Source organism: Carcharhinus amblyrhynchos, chromosome 10 (assembly GCF_965287045.1).
Source record: "Carcharhinus amblyrhynchos chromosome 10, sCarAmb.v2.hapA, whole genome shotgun sequence".
NCBI lineage: Eukaryota > Metazoa > Chordata > Chondrichthyes > Carcharhiniformes > Carcharhinidae > Carcharhinus > Carcharhinus amblyrhynchos.
The window spans coordinates 38,698,896-38,721,275 of NC_137333.1; positions in this window are offsets into that span (position 1 = coordinate 38,698,896).

The window sequence follows — 22,380 nt, forward strand, 5'->3', positions numbered from 1 at the left end:
TGGCAAAAGGCTTGGATAGTGCGGCTGCAAAAGATTAAAGGGAGGCATAGTTTGCTTTACTGGAAAGAAGGTGCAAGGTGTTCACATTTGGAGACAATGGCAGAAGCATTTGTGTTTACAGTTGTTAGACTTCTAGGGCCAGATTTTCATAGCATGAGTTAGGGGGATTTGCTAGCTGCCACACAGACACAATGGATAAAAGTGTCCTGTCAGAGACAATTTTCTCTTCAGGGCAGAGGTGCAAGATGGAATCAGGCCCACCACCATGGGACAGAGATCAGAGGCAGCCGCAGAGGCTGCCATAAGGTGAGGCAGGCTGTTTAAAAGACTTACCTCAGTCTCTGGGGCATCATCACTATTGTTCTGCTAAATATCATATCCTCTAGCCCTCAATCATGAGCTTCATCATCCACCCCACCCTCCCTATGCCAACTTGTTCCCCAATCACCAAACTGTTCCTCATACCTTTCATACCTACTCACCCCTTTGCACCATGGGTGTTGATCTCTTCAGCCATGTTGAGATGTCATAAAATAAATATCTAGATCGCTATTACTTCCTTTACTATAATAAAAACTCTCCCATTCATGAAAAACCATTTAAAAAACATGAAAAAGACTTCAAGCACTTAATCCCTTATCAAAACAGATGAATTCATAATTTAACATCAAAGATAGATAATGTTTCAAAAACCTTTTTGAGCTGTCAATAAAACCCCTCAAATGCAACCCCACTCTGCTGTCCCCTATTTCATGCAGGGATAATTATGGGTTATAGAAGTGGCCAACCATTAATACTGATATAATAGTAGCAACTCTTGTGGTAATAATAGCAAATAGTGATTGCAAATTCTGGAACAGATTACTTTCAACTCTCACTGACACAGGCAGGCTTTTATTATTTTTTGAAAGACTCAACATTTAACTAAATTCACAGATTAAGTCCTTTCATCTCTAACTGACACAAGCAGGTTGCTTAGAAATTTACCAATGAAACATTTTTGAAGTGTAGTCACAGTGTTAATGCTGGCAGAATATTTCTGCACAGCAATAGCCCATAAACAGCATCAAGATAAATGGCCACATGATCAATCATTAGTAATACTTGTATTGATATTGAGGGATTGATTTCAACAAATGTCAATTGGAACATCTCAATGTAGGAAATTAAAGCTTGAGAAAGATGAACTCAGGAAAATGTATGATTCAAATGGGGATAATCCAGCACTCCATTGTGGAATCAGGCACCCATTTTAGAAATAATCCTGTTTTCCAGTCCGTTGATTACATTAAAGACCACCCAAACTGTAAGAAAACAGTTTTACTCCCAAGTAGTAAGATGAAAATTGCCCCAGTGTCATGAACAGTATGATTTCACTTAACTTAAAGACTGATTAACAATGCAGTCTGCTCATGTAAACCTTTTGCCATCTGTGAGGCAGTATGAAGCAGGTTTGCATCAAGGAACGATTTGTTTTATTAATCCACTGCTTCAAATGCAATGTCAAGAGACTTTCATTAATCATGTGGTGTATGAACTGGCATAGAAATAATGAAACAGATAGTGTTATCTACCGCCACAGGCAATATGCACAGCAGAATATCAGCAGCTTATTATGACCATAGGTGAAGATCATACTGCTGCAGTCACCAATTGAAAAATAGATAGCAACTGAAAACAAATTATATGCAAATAAAGCAGGTGTGAGCTACCAACATCCACCACCTCTGGCAGCCCTATGACAGTTGTTACAATTATGATGTTTATATAATTATTATATGTTAGGACTGTAGCTTTAAACTTAGGGTAAATGGGGGTTCAGATGACCTGATCTGAAGTCTGCCTGACAATATGGCTGGATGATTTGATTGATAGAGATCAAAGGAAGGCTCAGATTATTTTACTGAGAGTAGGTGAAAGGTATTTATGCTTGAAGACAATGACAGTCTCAGCATTTGCAATGAGTAGATTCTGAGTCTCCCAAATTCCCAGGAAGGTGTTGCTGGTATTGGGCTTCAAACAGTTGTGCTGCAAACTGTTTCTTTAACTCTCAGGTGAAATTGAGCTGAGATCAAGAGTAGATAATTAACAATTCTACTGAGATAAAAGGACAATGGCGGTGGTTCTTCCAGGCTGCTGGACTGCTCTAGAAGTGCAATGGGCCAGGAGACATCAGCAGGGGCTGTAGAGCAGGTTCCCCGCTGGGCAGCACAGCATCCATACATCTCCGGTTCCACGTTTGTTAGAGTTATCAGCTCCGCACCAGAAATCGGCACGGAGCTGATTCCCATGTTAAAATTTGAATTTAAATCCCATTAGCAGGCCTGGAGAATAGCATCTCTACTGCCCCCAACCACCCGGAGTTATTTACTCCAGGAGGGTTTACTCCTGCCCCCCACTAACAGGGAGCAGGTGGCCTGACCTCATTGGAGGGACCAGAGGCTAAGGAGTCCTCCCCCGGAGGCTGGGGTATGGGGGGTGCCCCGTTGGCACTGCCACGCTGAGTCCCTGGCACTGCCTAAGGAGCAAACTGGCAATGGCCAAGGGGCACCTTGGCATTGCCCATTGGGTATTGGGCAATGTCGGGGGGGGGGGGTATTTTTGGGCAGAGCCTAGGGAGAAGCTGATCGGTGGGCTGAGGAGATCCCGCTGCCACTCCGCACAGCGATTGGTGGTTTGCGGACAGAGGGAGGGAAGTGGGTGATCGAGGCTGGTTATCCCAATCAGGGGTACGGGGCTGCTTGCAAGGGGGAGGGGAGAAGGGGGATGGTTAGGGCAGCAGTTGGAGGAGGTCTGTGTGGGTGATTGAGGCGACAGATGGGGGGAGGGGGGAAAGACTTTGTGGGTTGGGGTTTGGGGGAGGGAAAATCCGGGAGGCCAATGATCGGAGGGTTTAGGAGGTTGGAAAGCTAATAATGGGGAGCAGGGGGGAACGGGGGTCATGGGGCTGACCAGCGATCAAGCTGGCCAACAATTGGGAGGCCAGTAGTGCAGGGCTACAGCGCACACGCCGAACTGTACTCTGACAGATCGATGCATGCGCAGTGGCTCACTCAGCGCTATGTTGCTGGCGTCTCCAGCAGCAACAGGCCTTACCCACTGATTTTCAGTCTAAGTTTCACTAGGGCACTCTGCAGTGTGGGAGATTCATTCTGAAAATCACACACAAAAAAATCGATGGTTGTTACTCCAGTTTTGGTGTGAATTCTGCACTTAGAATGTTTCAGGGAGAATCACCCCCAATGTGTTCTATGTTGCAATGGGGAAGACAGTAGAACAAGCCATTTATGCTTCCCCATGGATTTATGTTACTCCCCAAAACCTGAGGAAGGCATTTGGAAACAGTCACTTGAAGTCACCACTCAACAAAAGGGGGATACAGGAGCCCATTGGAGGCCAAGGAAAACAATGGACTGTTTGCTAAAAGGACTATACTTCTATGGAGAGTGCATGGAGATAAACGTACAAGGCAGGTGCCACTTTTTGTAGCTTCAAGTACAGATTTTCTACAGAAAAAGGAAACAGCAAATAGACAGTAATTTTAAGTTATTTCACAGAAATACAGAATTTTAGAATTTCTGCGGCATAGACACCATTTGACCCATCATGTCTGCATTATCTCTGCAAATGACCATTATGACTTGGTGCTATTCCCCTTCCTTTTCCCTCTACCTCTGCACATTTTCTATTCAGATTATCCGCTGATGTCCTCTTGAATGCTTCAATTCAATCTGCCTCCCCCACATTTCCAGGCAGCGCATTCCAGACCTGAACTATTCATTATGTGAGAAAGTTTCTTTTCTCACATCATATTTGTCTCTTTTGCAAATCGTTTCAAGTGTGTACTGTCATTTGAGATCCTTTTAAGAGTAGGAACAGTTTCTCCCTATCCATTCTATCCAGCACCCTCATAATTTTGAGCATCTTGATGAAATCTCCTCTTAGTCACATTCTCTCAAAGGATAACATGCCCAACACATCCAACCGATCCTCGCAATGAAGTTTCTCATCCCTAGAACCAGTCTTGTAAACCTTCCCTATACTATCCCCAAAGCATTCTCATCCTTCTCATAATGTGGCACCCAGAACTGTGCACAATGTTCCAGCTGAGCTCTAAACAGTATCCCTTATAAGTTCAGCAAAAACTCTTTGCTTTTGTGCTCAATGATTTGATTTGATGTGATTTATTATTGTCACATATATTAACATACACCGAAAAGTATTGTTTCTTGCGCGCTATACAGACAAAATATACCGTTCATAGAAACTCTACAGTGCAGAAAGAGGCCATCTGGCCCATCGAGTCTGCACCAATCACACTTACACATTTACCCGCTAATCCCTCTAACCTATGCATCTTACTAAGGGGCAATTTCAGCATGGCCAATCAACCTAACCTGCATGTCTTTAACTGTGGAAGAAAACCGGAGCAAACCCATGCAGACATAAGGAGAACACGTAAAGTCCACACAGACAGTGACTCAAGCCAGGAATTGAACCCAGGCCTGCTGGAGCTGTGAAGCAGCAGTGCTAACCACTGTGCTACCATGCAGCCCATGGTAGCACAGAGAAGGAAATGAGAGAGTGCAGAATGTAATGTTACAGTCATAGCTAGGGCATAGAGAAAGATCAACTTAATGCAAGGTAAGTCCATTCAAAAGTCTGACAGCAGCAGGGAAGAAGCAGTTCTTGAGTTGGGTTGGTACGTGACCTCAGACTTTATATCTTTTTCCCGAAGCAATAAGGTGGAAAAGAAAATGTTCGGGGTGCATGGAGTCTTTAATTATGCTGGCTGCATTGTAGACAGAGTCAATGAATGGGAGGTTGGTTTGCGTGATGGATTGGGCTAAATTCACAACATTTTGTAGTTCCTGGCAATCTTGGGCAGAGCAGGAGCCATAACAAGCTGTGATACAACCAGAAAGAATATTTTCTATGGTGAATCTGTAAAAGTTGGTGAGATTCATAGATGACATGCCAAATTTTCTTAGTCTTCTAAGAAAGTAGAGGTGTTGGTGGGCTTTCTTAACTATAGTGTTGGCATGGAGGGATCAGGACAGGTTATTGGTGATCTGGGCACCTAAACACTCGAAGCTCTCAATCTTTCTACTTAGTCCCCGTTGATGTAGACAGGAGCATGTTCTCCTTTACGCTTCCTGAAGTCAGTGACAATCTCCTTTGTTTCATTGACATTGAGGGAGAGATTATTGTCATCACATCAGTTCACCAGATTCTCTATCTCATTCCTGTTATCTGTCTCATCATTGTTTGAGATCCGACCCACTACGGTGTATTGTCAGCAAACTTGAAAATCAAATTGGAGGGGAATTTGACCGCACAGTCATAGGTGTAGAAAGATTATAGTAGGGAGCTGAGAACACAGCCTTGTGGAGCACTGGCTTTGAGGATGATTGTGGAGGAGGTGTTGTTGCGTATCCTTACTGATTGTGATCTGTGAGTTAGGAAGTCCAGGATCCAGTCGCAGAGAGAGGTGTCGAAGCCCAGGCCATAGAGTTTGGAGATGAGTTTCGTGGGAATAATAGTGTCGAAGGCTGAGCTGAGTCAATAAATAGGAGCCTGACGTAGGTGTCCTTGTTACCTTGGTGTTCCAGGGATGAGTGCAGGCCCAGGGAAATGGCATCGCTGTGGATCTGTTGAGGCGCTCGGCAACTGTAGTGGATCCAAGTAGTCCAGGAGGCTGGAATTGATTTATGCCATGACTAAGCTTTCAAAGCACATCATAATGATGGATGTCGGAGCCACCGGCCGATAGTCATTAAGGCACACTGCTTGGTTTTTCTTGGGTACCAGGATGATGGTCATCTTCTTGAAGCAGATGGGGACCTCAGAGTGTTGTAAAGAGAGATCGGAGTTGTCTGTGAAAACCCCCGCAAGCTGATCCATGCAGGATCTGAGTGCTTGCCCAGATACCCCATCTGGGCCAGTCAATTTCCGTGGGTTGACCTTCAAGAAGGCTGCTCTGACATTGGCAATGGTGACCCCAGATACAAGTTAACTCTAGGTTTCCAGGGTGGAGGGCATGCTCTCGCTGACCTCTTGCTCCAAACGGGCGTAGAATACATTGAGCTCATCAGGGAGGGTGTGCTGGACCTGGCAATTTTACATGCCTTCATCTTGTAGCCTGTTATGTCTTGCCAACCCTGTTTTGGCCAAATGGAGCAAAGTACCGCTGAACGTTGAACACAGAATGCCCTGCTTACTAGACAGGTGCTTTAAGCAAGGAATTAGTCAACAATATCAATTAGTCAACAACAAATCCAAAGACACAAGGAAACCACCAGAGAGCTTTGGGAACCATAGATTCAAAGTCACATTTCAAACATGCGAGATTTATCATGTTGATGGTGAATCACCACCTATGGTGTGTTAGTATTATGCCTGAACTAAAAAGTTTGTTGTTAGATAATTAAGATTAATTGGTCTTCAAAAGTTGCTGATGAATTTTCCCATGCAAAGAGCAAGGTCACCTAAACAACAGTTTTCCCTCATCTGCGAATATATCCCACTGAAAGTGGCAAACACAATTATAGTGGAGACATCCAAACTCTTGTAAAAGATCCTGACAACAGAGGATAGTCACACATGAGAGAAGGACTTTTATATCTTGTAGAACTGTCAAGCTTTATTTTGGAGGAATGGTAGTTTTTTTTTTGCAATACCTCTATTAAGTGGCAAATCACAGACACTTTGAATACACTTTTCAATCCCTCAGGATATGGTTGAAGAAGAAATCTATTTTTTTCAAAATCACAGTGAAAAGTTTACCTGGGTAATGTTCATTCAACATCATCAAGAAATCTTGTAGCATGTTCCCAGATATCTGATTTTACCAATGACAATAGTTTTAATTCATTCATTGATTAGTATATATTATCTAGCTTGGAGGACTGTTGGCACTTGTGATCATCACATTATAGGAAGTGTTCACACCGGAGAGGGTATAAAGAAGATTTATGAGGATTGTCACGATCTTCTTTGAGATCAATACTTTTTTAAAGAAAGTAATCTCCAACTGTGTCAAGAATGAAAACTGCTGGATAAGATTTTATTAATTAAACTTATACTACAAAAACCCAAGGAAAATCAACACAATTCAAACATTAATTAACAGGTGAAGGATATTTCAAACAAAGAAGTAAACTTCACTTTAAGCAGTTGATACAACAAAGGTATGCCTCACGTAGTTACTGCACTTGTATCATTTGTCACACAAATAAGGTAGAACATACAAGTACTAAAGACTTATTCTCCAGAACTAGCCATGTTCCTAGCCAAGCTGCCCTAGTACAGCTACAAAACAGTCAGCCATCTGACAATGTGGATAAATTCCTACATGTCTTGCATACAAATAGCAGGATAAATCCAAACCAGCCAATTCCTGTCCCATCAGTCTATTCTCAATCATCAGCAAAATGATAGAAGGTGTCATCAACAGTGCAATCAAGCAGCCACTTACACAACTATAACCTGCTCACTGACGCTCAGTTTGGGTTCTGTCAGGCTCACTCAGCTCCTGACCCCATTGCAGCCTTATTCCAAACATGGACAAAAGATTTGAACTCAAGAGGTGAGGTGAAACTGATTGCCCTTGACACCAAGGTAGCATTTGACCAACAATGGCATCAAAGAGCAACAATTGGTCAAATGGAGTCAATGGATATCGGGGGGGAAAACTCCACTGGTTAGAGTCATACCGAGCACAAAGGAAGACGGTTGTGGTTATTGGTGGTCAATTATCTCAGTCCCAGGATTTCACTGCAGGAGTTCCTGAGAATAGTATTCAAGGCCCAACCATTTCAGTTGCTTCATCAATGTACTTCCCTCCATCACATGGTCAGAAGTGGGGATGTCTGCTGATAATTCTGCAATGTTCAGCGACATTCCCAACCCCTCAGATACTGAAGCAGTCATGCCCATATGCATCAAAATCTGGAAAACATCCAGGCTTGGGCTGTTAAATGGTAAGTAACATTCATGACACACTAGTGCCAAGCAAAAACCATTTCCAAAAAGAGGGAATCCAACCATCTTCCCTTGACATTCAATGGCGTTATTATCACTGAAAACCCCACTATTTACATCCTGGATTACCATTGTGCAGAAAATGAAATGGACTAGCCCTATAAATACTGTGACTAAAACAGCAGGTCAGAGGCTGGGAATCCTGTGGTGGATAATTCAATTCCTGATTTCCCAGACCCTGTCCCTCTTATACAACGCACAAGTCAAGAGTGTGATGGAATGCCTTCCACTTCCTTGGATGAATGCAACTCCAACAACACTCAAGAAATTTTCAAGGAACCCATTTGATTGATGCCCATTCCACCACCTTCAACATTCACTCCCTCCACCACTTTCATGTAATTGTAGGAGTATGTACAATCTATAAGATGCACTGCAAAACTCACCAAGACTCCTTTGACAGCACTTTCCAAACCCATGACCTCGACCACATAGAGGGACAAGGGCAGCAGATGCATAGAACATAGAACATAGAACATTACAGCGCAGAACAGGCCCTTCGGCCACGATGTTGCGCCGACCAGTAAAAAAAAACAATGACCCTCTAACCTAAACCAATCCCTTTTCGTCCATAAGCCTATCCATGCATGGGAACATCACCCTACAGGTTTCCCTACAAGCCATACATCATCCTGACCTAGAGCTATCTTGCCATTCCTTCACTCTCCCTGAGTTAAAATCAGTAAGAAGTTTCACAATACCAGGTTAAAGTCCAACAGGGCTATTTGGTAGCAAAAGCCACTAGCTTTTGGAGTACTGCTCCTTCATCAAGTAAGTGGAAGTTTGGTTCACAAACAGGGCATATAAAGACATAAACTCAATTTACAAAATAATGGTTGGATTCCAATCTTTACAGGTAATAAGTCTTAAAGATGCAGACAATGTGAGTGGAGAGAGAGTTAAGCACAGGTTGAAGAGATGTGTACTGTCTCCAGCTGGGACAGTTAGTGAGACTTTGCAAGCTCAGGCAAGTCATAGGGGTTACAGATAACGTGATATGAACCCAAGATCCTGGTTGAGGCTGTCCTCATACGTGCAGAACTTGGCTATCAGTCTCTGTTCAAAGACTCTGCGTTGTCGTGTGTCGTGAAGGCTGCCTTGGAGAACGCTTACCTAAAGATCAGAGGCCGAATGCCTGTGACCACTGAAGTGTTCCCCCGCAAGAAAAGAACACTCTTGCCTTGTGATTGTCAAGTGGTGTTCATTCATCCATTGACACCCTTTCTCTGCAGGAAAAGATGTCCTGAGGCATGGTACATTGGGGAGACCATGCAGGCGATTTGACAATGGATGAATGAATACCGCTCAACCATCATCAGGCAAAAGGGTTGTCTTCCTGTTAGGGAACACTTCAGTGGTCACGGGCATTCAGCCTCTGATCTTCGGGTAAGTGTTCTCCAAGGCGGCCTTCATGAGACACGACAACGCAGAATCACTGACCACAGACTGATAGCCAAGTTCTGCACACATGAGGACGGCCTCAAACAGGATCTTGCGTTCATGTCACACCATCTGTAATCCTCATGACTTGCCTGGGCTTGCAAAATCTCACTAACTGTCCCAGCTGGAGACAGTACACATCTCTTTAAACTGTGCTTAACCGTCTCTCCACTCAGATTCTCTGTATCTTTAAGACTTGATTACCTGTAAAGACTTGCATTCCAACCATTATTTTGTAAATTGAGTTTTTGTCTTTATATGCCCCTTTTGTGAACAGAACTTCCACTTACTTGACGAAGGAGCAGCACTCCGAAAGTTAATGGCTTTTGCTATCAAATAAACCTGTTGGACTTTAACCTGGTGTTGTGAGACTCCTTACAGTGTTTACCCCAGTCCAACGCTGGCATCTCCACATTCTGAGTTAAAATCTCAGAACTCCCTCTCCAACAGCATTGCAGTTGTACTTGTACCACCTGGCTTGCAGTGGTTCAAGAAGGCAACTCACTTCTCAAGGGTAATTAAGGATGGGCAATAATTCAAGCCAAGGCAGCAATCCACATTATGAAAGAATAAAATTCCATTTTACGAATGAATAAAATTATCTCTCATTTCCTTTCCGATTGTTTCAGCTCTTCAGTTCAACATTCAACAACAACTAACTAAAGTTCCTCGACCTGCTTACTATTGGCAAAACAAAATGCACTCTCTCACAGAGGTCACAAGAGTCATGGCAAAATGGAATCCATCAAGGCTCCCTTTGCTGATGCTTTTAAATGGTCTGGTTGTCTCTGGCAAAATTGAAACCTCAGTAACGTGTCTTGTCCAAAGCACAATCCCTTGACCTTCCAGTCTTCAGCTCTCTTTCCATTCTGAAACATAGGGCCCAATTTTGCCATCGCATTGCGCCCATTTTCAGGTGTAAAAGCTTGGCAAAGTTGGGCGTGAGGCGAGTATCATGATCCGTGTGCATCTCTGCGTAGGTTCTCCCTTTACCAAGGCCCGAAAGTGGATGTGATCGGGACCAGGCCCGAAACAGGCACGACTTCCATTTAAATGCATTTGACTGCATTTAAATTGACTTAATGAGCTGCTCACCCAACCTTACCGGCACTTCCCCCTTTACCACCACATACGTCTATCCAGAATCGGCACAAAACAGACAGGCTCCATAAAAGTCCGATTCGGGTGCTCCAGTTAGTGAGGAGATAAGTACTGAGCGTCTGACAGCTCTCTGCTCGAGATAGGAGGTTGCCACTCTGTTTGAGATCAGTGGTGGGGGTAAGGGTGTCTGCTGCCACTCTGCCTGAGATCAGTGGGGGGGTAAGGGTGTCTGCTGCCACTCTGCCTGAGATCAGTGGGATGGAAGGGGAGTTCTCTGCCACTCTGCCTGAGATTAGTGGAGGGTAAGGGGGGGGTCCATTGCCAATCTGCCTGAGATTGGTGGGGGGGAGAAGGGGAGGGAGCCGCGACTGGTCTAGGTGGCGGGGGTGAAGGGATAAGGAGATCAGTAATGTTCATAGCAATGTCTGTGGGGGCAAGGGGGAGGCATTACCCGGCCCAGGAGTGATGCGGCAGGGGAGCCGCATTCTATAATTTTTTTTCTGCGCATGCGCACTTGGATGTGCCGATCGGATCTACAGGATTTCGGATGCGGTAAGCCCCGCCCACAGGCTTGTGCAGCACAATTCGGAATCGCTGATATTTTTGCAGGCAGAGTGTGTATGGGGGCGCCTGAGAACGGGTCTAAAAGTCAACCTGAAACATTCCCCTTTTCAAGTCCACCCAACACTTAGGGCCCGATTTTACCATTTTCATTCTCAGTGCCGATTCTGGGCATAGCACAGATACGACTTAGAAATCCACTTTCAAATGCCCCCATACGCTCTCAGCCATCTCCATCCGATTTGTGCTGCGGACAGAGCTTAGCGCTGCTGGTCTGGGTAGTGGGGGGGTGGATAAGGGGGACAGTGAGGTGTGTGGGTAGTGCGGGGGGTGGATAAGGGACACACACACATCACTGCCCCCTTATCCACCCCCCCACTACCCAGAACGATCACACACCTCGCTCCCTTTGGCCCCACCGATCGGCTGCAGAGTGGCAGTGGACTCCCCTGCCCCCCCCACCAGAGATCCATCTGACTCGCTTCCCTCCTCCCCTCCCCCAAGACAATGATCTGGCCTCACACCCCCCCCCACACAACTAACTTGCCTCACTTCACCCCCAGACAATGGCCTGGCCTCACTCCCCCCTCCTCTCCAGAAGAACATCTGACCCACCTTCTCCACCACCCCCCCCACCATCAGACAACTATCACCCTCTCCGCCCACCACTAGACAACCATCAACCCTCCCCTCACCACCAGGCAATGATTAGCCCTGCCCCCCTGCCAGAGATACATCTGACCTGCTTTGTCTTCCTCTCCCCCCAACCAGCCAACGATCTGACCTCACTCCCCTCCTCCCCCCTCCGACCAGGGAATGACCTGACCCGCCTCCACCCCCATCGCCACCACTGATCTAAGTCGGAGAGCCATTGGAAACACTGAACGCGCTCTTCAGAGTCTGGAGCACCCGACTCAGACTTTTATTCAGCAGATTGGTAAACACGGTAAAGGGGGAATTGCTAATAGAGTTGGGCAGGCAGTTCATTAATTCAACTTAAATGCATTTAAATCGTTGCTGCGCCCGATTTGGGCGTGGAACAGATCTGCGCCATTCGCGGTAAAGTGGCGATTTGCGCAGACTTGGGTGCAGATCACGATAAAGACCTCATATCCAACTTTACCACGATTTTGCACCTGAAAGTGGGCACAAATGGTTGGTAAAATTGGGCCCTTAGATTCTAAATGGTAAAATAGCACCCATAGAGTCTTACAGTTTCTGTTCTATTTTCATAAACCAGTTATACCATAAGGGTCTGTGTGAATACTGCCAAAGTGAGAATTGTTTCTTCAGATAACTTTTTTTTCTCTCACACATATTTTCAGTGTGTTCTGAACTGCCAAATATAAAACAAAGGCTGGCACAACCCCACTATAATTAGCATTCTCTTTACCTTTTGTTTCTTAGCTCTTCAGCCCCACAATGACCTCTGGTCACGTGGTAATTTCTTGGAATCTAATGATGACCAATTGTCCATCTTTCAGAATACTTACCAGTACAGCCTGGCCTTCAAATGGACAATGCATAAATAGAGCATATGGATCGTCACAGGCTTTTGCCAGATTGAGACTATTTTAGTTATGTCAAAAGCTAGATGGGCTGGAGTTGTTTTCTTTGGAATGGAGGAGATTAAGAATAGATGTAATTGAGATGTATAAAATTAAGAGAGGCTGAGTTAGAGTGGATAGAATGTAGCTATTTCCTTTGGCAGTGAGGATAATAATTTTAAAACAATTGGCCAAAGGATCAGAGTGAGTTATGGAGAATTATTTTTATCCAGAGGGGTCTGGAAATTACCCTGAAAAGGGTTTTGGAGGAGGAAATCCTTTAAGCAATAAAAAAACTCACTTGAAATGTCATAGCCCACAAGACCTTCAACCGGGAGCTGGAAAGTGAAATTAGGATGGATAACTCGATTTTGGTGGACATACACATGATAGGCTGAAAAGTCTCTGCCTGTGATAAAGTATCATAAAATGCTATTTGAGCTATGTCATTTATCTATAAGCAGTAACCATGCTTTGCATTGCTTCTTTGCAGCCTCCTGCTTTGTAGCTAGCTGACAAGTTGACTTCACTACTCAAGCTTTGTTTATATCTCATTCTATGAAATACTGAAGAATGCTATAATTGGCCTTTAATGAGACCTTAACACATCCTTAAAAGCCAATTTTACTCTCTCACTGGGTTTCTGTGAAAGTCACTGTTTCTTAGAGGCAGATTTCAAAGTAGGGTCCCAAATAGACCAAAAAGTCAGTCACTTTCTCAATTTATCTTACTGCTCTGTTTGCTCTCATAAACTATATTCTCAAAGGAAAAAAATGTCTCTTGAGGACAGATTCAGTGTGGCTACTCTCCCGAACGCAAGTTATAGTTTATTCCTAGTGAAGTTCCAATTTTGCTTCAATGAATTTGCCGATAAATCTTTTCCAAAACATTCAGATTCTGTAACAATCAACGGAAGCCATTCTGTAACAGTAGTATTTGAATAGATTTAATGCTGCTGCGTTACAATGAATATGCTCTGCATTTCATCTGGTAATTGTCACACATTAGTAAAATACTTTTTGAGGAATCATTCCTTCGCAATGTGGCACAGTCAAGTCTAGATAAACCCATGCCTAATCCGATTATAATATGGAGCCAGGTGAAGAATTCAATTGTGCCATTTCTTGCACATTTCCACTCTATCGACATCCTAACTCATGCGTAATATGTGCATATCGAAATCTCAAGCCAAGTACAAAATGTTGCAGAGAAATCAGTTTGTATGGCCCTCGTTACCTTCAATATGGGCAATCTGATGCAATTTTATTCTGAGGCAAATGCAGAACAAAGAAAATTACAGCACAGGAACAGTTCTCCAAGCCTGCATCGACCATGCTGCACAACTGAACTAAAACCCCCTACCCTTCTGGGAATCACATCCCTGTATTCCCAACCTATTCATGCATTCATCAAGGCACCCTTAAGTAACTCCCTTATCTGCTTCCGCTTCCTCCCTCAGCAGCGAGTTCCAGGCACCTACCATCCTCAGTGTAAAAAATTTGCCTCGTGCATTTCCTTTAAACATTGGCCCTTGCACCGTAAACCTCTGGCCCCTTGTATTTGACTCTTCCATCCTAGGAAAAACTTCTGACTATCCATGCTGTCCATGCCCCTCATAATATTGTAGACTTCTATCAGGTTGCTCCTCAACCTCTGTCGTTCCAGTGAGAACAAGCCAAGTTTCTCCAACCTCTCCACACAGCTAATACCCTCCATGTCACGCAACATCCTGGTAAGTCTTTTCTGTACCCTCTCCAAAGCCTCTACATCCTTCTGGTAGTGTGGCAACCAGAACTGAACAAAATATTCCAAGAGCAACCTAACTAAGGTTCTATAAAGCTGCAACATGACTTGCCAATTTTTAAACTCAATACCCCGGCCAATGAAAGCAAGCATGAAGTATGCTTTCATGACTATTTTCTCCACCTGCGTTGCCACTTTCAGTGACTTGTGTACCTGTACAGCCAGATCCCTCTGCCTATCAATACTCTTAAGGATTCTACCATTTCCTCTATAACTGTACAGACTACTACCTTACATTTGTCTGGATTAAACTCCATCCTTCATCTAACCCTGAAGTCTCCAACCGATCTATATCCTGCTGTATCCTCTGATGGTCCTCATCACTATTTGCAATTCCACCAACCTTTGTGTCATCCACAAACTTACCAATCAAACCAGTTACATTTTCCTCCACATCATTCATATGTATTATAAACAGCAAAGGTCCCAGCACTAGTCCCTGAGGAATGCAACTAGTCACAGCCCTCCATTCAGAAACGTACCTTCCATTGCTATCCTCTGTTTTCTATGACTGAGTCAGTTCTGAATCCATCTTGCCAGCTCACCTTTGACCCCATGCGAGTTCACCTTCTGTTCCCGTCTGCCATAGAACATAGAACACTACAGCACAAACAGGCCCTTCGGCCCACGAGTCGCGCCGATCACATCAACACCTACCAATCTATAGACCTATCTATAACCCCCAATCCCATTAAACCTCATATACTCATCCAGAAGTCTTTTAAAAGACCCCAGCGAGTTTGCCTCCACCACCACTGATGGCAGCCGATTCCATTCACTCACCACCCTCTGAGTGAAAAACTTACCCCTAACATCACTTCTGAGGGACCTTGTCAAAGATCTTACTGAAATCTGACCACTTGTTATGATTTATAAAATTCAAAATTGCTCCAAATTTAAAATTAAAACAAAAAATTATTGAAAATACGCAACTGGCCTGTCAATAATAGAAATGAGACATGATAGGTTATTATCCCAGGTTTAATGTTTATTTATTATTGTCACAAGAAGGTTTACATGAGCACCGCAATAAAGTTATTGTGAAAACCCTTGAGGCGCCTACACCGAGGGAGCATTTAGCATGGCCAAAGCATCTTAACAACATATTTTTCAGACTGTGGGAGGAAACTGGAGCACCCGGAGGAAACCCACGCAGACACTTGAAGAACATACAGGCACCACACTCTTATTGTTCACATTATATATTAATGATGTGGAAGAGGGTACTAAATGTATTATATCTTTGATGTATCATATCTTTGATGTTTGATGAGGACTATTTGGTGGCCTTAATTAGAAAGACACCTCCTCTCACAGATGACCCAAGAGGAATAAAGCAAATAGGGCAAAAGTACTGCAAATTTCATTAAACAAGTCTTGATGCAGGTAACTATAGAATGGCAAAGTTGAATTAAGTTCCATTATTCAGCACTTGGAGACTCAGAACTTCGGTATCTCCCTGATGGAAGGCTAGATCTTGCCTGGCAAGGATGGCAGATCATTGCTTAGGAATAAATGGAACATTAAAGAGCAGTCTTGCCTGTAGATATTTGTCAAAGTGAAATCAAAGGAAGATATGACTCCTAAGAACAGTGGGCACTAAATTGGACAGTCACCAGACATGGACGTGGATTCACAATATGCCTTGAAATGGTGTCAACGCTTCCAAAATTGCATGATATCTGAATGTTGCCAGTACTAATTACATAGGGTTACATAGAAAGGGTTGAGAGCTTCAAGTTTTTAGGTGTCCAGATCACCAACAACCTGTCCTGATCCCCCCATTGCCAACACTATAGTTAAGAAAGCCACCAATGCCTCTACTTTCTCAGAAGACTAAGGAAATTTGGCACGTCAGCTACAACTCTCACCAACTTTTACAGATGCACCACAGGAAGCATTCTTTCTGGTTGTATCACAGCTTGGCATGGCTCCTGCTTTGCCCAAGACTGCGAGGAACTAAAAAAGGTTGTGAATGTAGCCCAATCCATTACACAAACCAGCCTCCCAACCATTGACTCTGTCTACACTTCCCGCTGCCTTGGCAAAGCAGCCAATATAATTAAGGACCCCACGCACCCCAACATTTTCTCTCCTACCTTCTTCCTTTGGGAAAAATGAACAGAAGTCTGAGGTCAGGTATCAACTGACTCTAAAACAGCTTCTTCCCTGCTGCTGTCAGACTTTTGAATGGATTTACTTTGTACTAAGTTGATCTTTTACTACAGCCAAGCTATGACTGTAACGCTATATTCTGCACTCTTTCATTTCCTTCTCTATGAACGGTATGTTTTGACCAAATAGGGCACAAAAAGCAATACTTTTCATTGTATTCTAATACATGCAATCATAATAAATCAAATCAATTAGGCAAAGGGACCAAATGTGTGCAAGACTTGCACCACTAACAACTCTTAAAAAAAAACAAAAGTGCTGGAAAAAGCTTCAAAGTTCTGGCAGTACTTGCGGTGAAAGGAACAGAGTTAGGAGGCTCTGGATTTTGTCAGAGTTGGGGACACTCCGTGAATCTTTAAAAGCAGCATCAGGGACCCGATTCCAGGATTCCTGACCCCATTTCTGGAGGATCCAATTTTAACCAGGGATTTTAAGCATGTCCTCTACGCCAAGGTATGCCGACATCTACCCTCTATGATCCTTCATGGCCCCTGTGCTTTGGACTTTGATGCCCATTCACCCACTATACATTGTATAAAACCAATGAACCCTAAAGTGACAGTAGGACATGGAAAAATGCTTTAAAAAAATCTTCCATTGTTAACATTTCACTTTCTGAAAAAAAAAACACTCATCTTTATTATAGCCCAACAAAAGTATCAATCATTCAGACCCTTTGAAGCATCAGTAGCAGAAACTAGAAGCACTTGAATCATCTTTGTATAAATAAACACTGTGCAATTGATGGTTTAAATTGGAAAGACTGTAAAGCAATGTTTTTCTTGGGCTTTAAGGGAGCAATCCCGAAGGGCCATGTGATCAGACCAGAGTGGTAGCATGGGGGGCCAAACCAAATGGGTGCAAGGTCACATGTCCTGGGCCTTGGAAGATCCTCAGTTAGAGCAACGGAGGAGTGGACTGTCGTTGTATGTTCAGTTTGTCAGACTCTTGTTTGTAAGTAATAAACCATTTATAACTTTAAGCCACAGCAAGTCACCTTCAAAGTTATTACACTGGTAATGAGGAAAAACTTTTGATAATCATTGCGGATTATAGTGTGCAGCTAGAGGGGAGGAGACTTGAGCATCGAAACTAAAAGGAAGCAAGGCACGTACGCATATTAAAATGCCTTTGATCCAGAAATGGATAGCAGGGCACGGTAAATTTGAAGACTCTGTTATTTCTTTGTAACATGTGAAATCACAGCAGAGTTGCAGTCAAAAAACTTTGCAGCTAGACTGATGTGGGTGGCTGGAAAGATTGTGGAAAGAACAGGACTGGTTTCTTATGTTGTAAAGATATAATGCTGTTGTGTCAAAAACATGTAGATCATTTGAGGAAGAGAGCTAGGCCTAATGCAAAGATTCAAGAGGTAACCCCTGCTGTAGATTTAGGTTTACCAGGATGGGTTTCCAAGGATTGGTTACAGGGATCCATATTGTAAATGTGGAACTGCAGCAACCGGCAGTTTGTGTAACTGAGGAGACAGCAACTACAGAGGAGAATCTCAAGCTGGATTGATGAGTCAGCTTTTCACATCAGTCTGACCAGATTCTTCATTTCCTGAAGAGTGTAAGTCCCCAGACCAACTGAACTTGTGATGAATTTTCCTGGGGTACTTCTGATATCCGTTGCAATTTGTTTGCTGATGTTAATGATGTTCCTTTTGTTTCATCCATTGACAAACTCAAAAATTAGGGGGAAAGGAGTTTAGTAACATGGTCCCTTTAAGGGGGCGATCCCTGAGGGCCATGTGATTGGGCTGGAGGGCAGCGCGGTTGGCCAAGCCAATCGAATGCAACGGTATGTGGTCTGGATTGGGGAGGATACTCAGTTGGAGCCAGGGAGGAATGGAGAGAAGTCGTGAATTCAGTTCTGTCGGACTCTTGTTTGTACACGTGTATATTTATAGTTGGTAATAAACCCTTTGTAACTTAAAGCCACAACGAGTTGCCTTTGAAGTTATTACAATGATGTATCATGTGTACTCAACTTCAATGTCTTCATTTTCCAATGCCATATCTCACCAACTCCGCAACAAACCTCAAACACTAGTTGATGCATTTCACTGCCTCCACTCACCGACCAATAATCTCCATCAGTGACAACTGACATCTAACAGTTTCACCTTGACCTCATATACTAGTGTACTCTGCTAACCTCTTACCCACATCTCACAGCTTTCACTTCCAGCTAACAATTCATCATGACTGCCACATCACCAAAACACACTGCACAACACCCACTGACTTACATCGCTCTTACAGAACATGTTTGTGCATCAACAGTGGGAATAGGAGATAACTGTTAAGGGACAGGCATGGCTATATCCTTACTCTGATGGAGGTGGTAGTGCTCGCCAACATTGGAGCAGCTATTGCTTTGACCAGCAATGGGCTGTCACCATCAATGGTGACAGTATGCTCATTATTAATCCACCTTCTATCATCCCACTTACCCCATTTCCCATTATCTCAGTTTATTTACAAGCTGCAGATGGTCTAGCTATAAAGCATGTTTTCCCCTTGTCCATCTCCAGGACTATATAATTTCTCCTTTCAAACAGAAAAGAACCATAACCAGGCAGTGGTGGAAGGAAAAGTGATATCAGGCAGGAATGTAGTGATGAAGGAAAAAACAGTTGCCCAGTCTCACTTGCAAACACCAGCTCTGAAGCTGACACTTTGCATTTTTTTACAGGATAGCTTAGCGACAGGAATTGCACGTGGGGAGGTAACGACAACAAGAAGCTTGCAGCCATGGCAGGGTGCATCGGTTAGTGCAGGTACATACATGTATTTTGCTGCAGGGACTCAGATGAGGACATTAATGAGGTGACCTGCGACAGAAAGCCGATGAATATGAACAATATTAAGCTTGGTACAGGGGCAAGTCTGCTAGAAAGCCAGTGGTCACTGTGAAAGAACAAAGGTGAGGCTTGGCACATGGTTTTATGCTAAATTTGGAGATTGGCATTTCCAGTATGGAAGTGGTGGCCAATGCCATTAGCACAGCTGTGGACCTAACCATGATGGAGCATATGGTCACCAATGTCACAGCTTTCACTGTAGCACAAGCTAAAGCCACATAACATATGGGGGCTACTATGGAAGCTGAAAACTTCAGTAATGAAAATTAGCTTACCCCCTGAAAGCTCTCATGCACCATCAGACTGCTGTCATAATAGCTACAGATACCAATGTTCAAAGGGGTTTTAGGGCCCGTACAGCAGTCTAGCATTCTGTCCTCCAGCAGACTGCTAAAATTAATGAGATGTCACCCTGGTGGACTAGCTGTGATGCTGTGGAGCGTCAATCATGGTTACTTGAATGGTGATGATAAACATGCAAAATGAAAGCATAATGACTACTGAACTATTGACTGGCATGAGGCTTTGGAAATTTGACTTGCAACATTGATAAATTGATGTACATGCGATCCATTGTACCCTGTACTAGGGGAAGTCTGCAATCCCCACAAAACCAACATGTTCACTCCAGCTGCTTCTCTCTGGCAAGAGAAAATGAAAAGTATTCAGCTCTCTTGGAAACTCAGGCCCCAGTGGCCTCCCTTATGCAACAGGGGATGGCAAATGGGGAGATATAGCAAATATGCCTGATCCAGTCTGAAAACCTTAGTTTGTGATCACCTTCACAGTCACTGGCAATTAAGTTGCAGTTTGTCTTGTGGTTAATCCACACTGGAAATGTTTCCTGCTACTCATAAATAACTCCAGTTGGATTCAGATAGGTTACTTTAAAACTAATTCATGAACACTGTGTACATGATAAGCTACATCACTCTTCAGTATACACCCATACATCTGCTCTAACGAGTCTTTAGCACATGACAGCTGATGTCACGATATCATGATATAATTGCTATCTCAATACTATAATCATTAACATATTATACTCTACCTCCCCACCCCACATACAATGTCAACTTCTTTAATAACAATGTTAAACTATTTCTCAAACTATTTATATTGTTTTTCCAACTTTTGTAACTTCCGTCACTGTTACAGATTCCATCCAACTTTCACTCCTACACTTTTTGTCCCCTCTCTCTCTGCCATCACCAACACCAACTGATTGTTCTGAAGTATGTAATCTCCTACAGTGTTCATTGCTCTCCAGAAGGACTTCGACTTTGTAGACACACCTAGGCACTCGCCCATTTGAGACTTGTTTGTTCATTTCATTAGTTCTGTTCCATTCAGTTGGTATCATCCTCATCTTTTTGCCACTCCTCCATGTTGACCTTGCAAATACATTCTAAAATTTCACTCTATTCCAATATCCAAGTGATTTATTAAAAGCAGAATTGGTTCTAATACTGATTATTCAGGGAGCAAAGCTGTCTATCTCCAATCTGAAAAACAACCATGACTCATCGTGACCCACCTATTCCATCAGCCTCAATTTTGATAACCAGCATTTATGTGATACTTTGTCAGATGGTTTCTTAAAATCCATACAATCTCCATTGCATTCCTGTCATTAATCTTCTCTTTACTTCACCACAGAATTTAATTGGAATAGCTAGACATGATCTGTCTTTTACAAATCCGCTGTGACTCTCCTTAGTTAACTCAAATCTCTCAATGTGTCAGTTAAGTTTTTTTCTTGATTACTGTTTGTAAAATCTTCCCCGCCATTGATGTCCTTTCTCTGTTTCTTGTATAAATGTGCCACATTTGACGCTTTCCAAACCTTTGGAACCCACCTCCCCGCCATTCTAGAGAAGATTGGAAATTGATAGCAAGCCCTTTCAGTATCTCCATCCTCCCCATTTCCCTTAATAACATGGGATGTAAGCCATCATGACCAGACAACATATCCACTCTTATCATAACCAGACTTTCCAGTGCATTCTGCCTATTAATTTTTACACCATCCATTACCTCTGTTGTCCACACTTCCACCAATATTTTAAAGCATCCGCTTCCTTAGAAAACATTGATACAAAGTAGCCTTATCCTGTGCCTCTAAGCATCTATCACCCTCTTTGTCCCTAATAGGCTCCAACCAGCCTCTTACTATCTATTAACATGTAGAAGAATTTTTGGATTTCCTTTTTAATTCTCATATTCTCTCTTCTGCAATTTTCATTTTCCTTTCCACTTTTCTCAACTTACTTGGTGGAATTTTACAGCCTTGCTTGCCCCAAGGCCAGAAAATCCCGCCCAAGGTCAACAAACCTTTGCACGGTCCATGTCCTCTCCCGCTACAACTTCCTGTGGTAGGTGTGGCAGGGAAATTCTGCCCACTGTGTTTGGCAAATTATACACTCTGCATAATACACTCTGTTTCTTATCTTATCATATTCCCTTCCTCCTTCCTTATCCAAGGAGCTCAGACTTTGGTTTTTCCAGTTTTGCCTCTTGGTAGATGGTACCTAGCCTGTACACAAACACTACTTCATCAAAGATCACCCATTGCTGCATTACACTTTTTCTGTCGAACTTTGATTCCATTTCCCCCTGACTAGATCCTCTTTCATCTCACTGAAATGATCCCCCTTTCAATTTAGACATTTTACTTTAAGTTGATCTTTGCTAATCTCCATCATTCTTCTAAACCTCATGATGCAATGAAAATTTTTATCCAAATGTCTACTTAATCTACTTCATTCTCCAGCATCAGATCAGCGATGCTCCTTCCTTGTTGGACCAAGAAAATGCTGGTCAGGGAAGTTCTCCTGAACA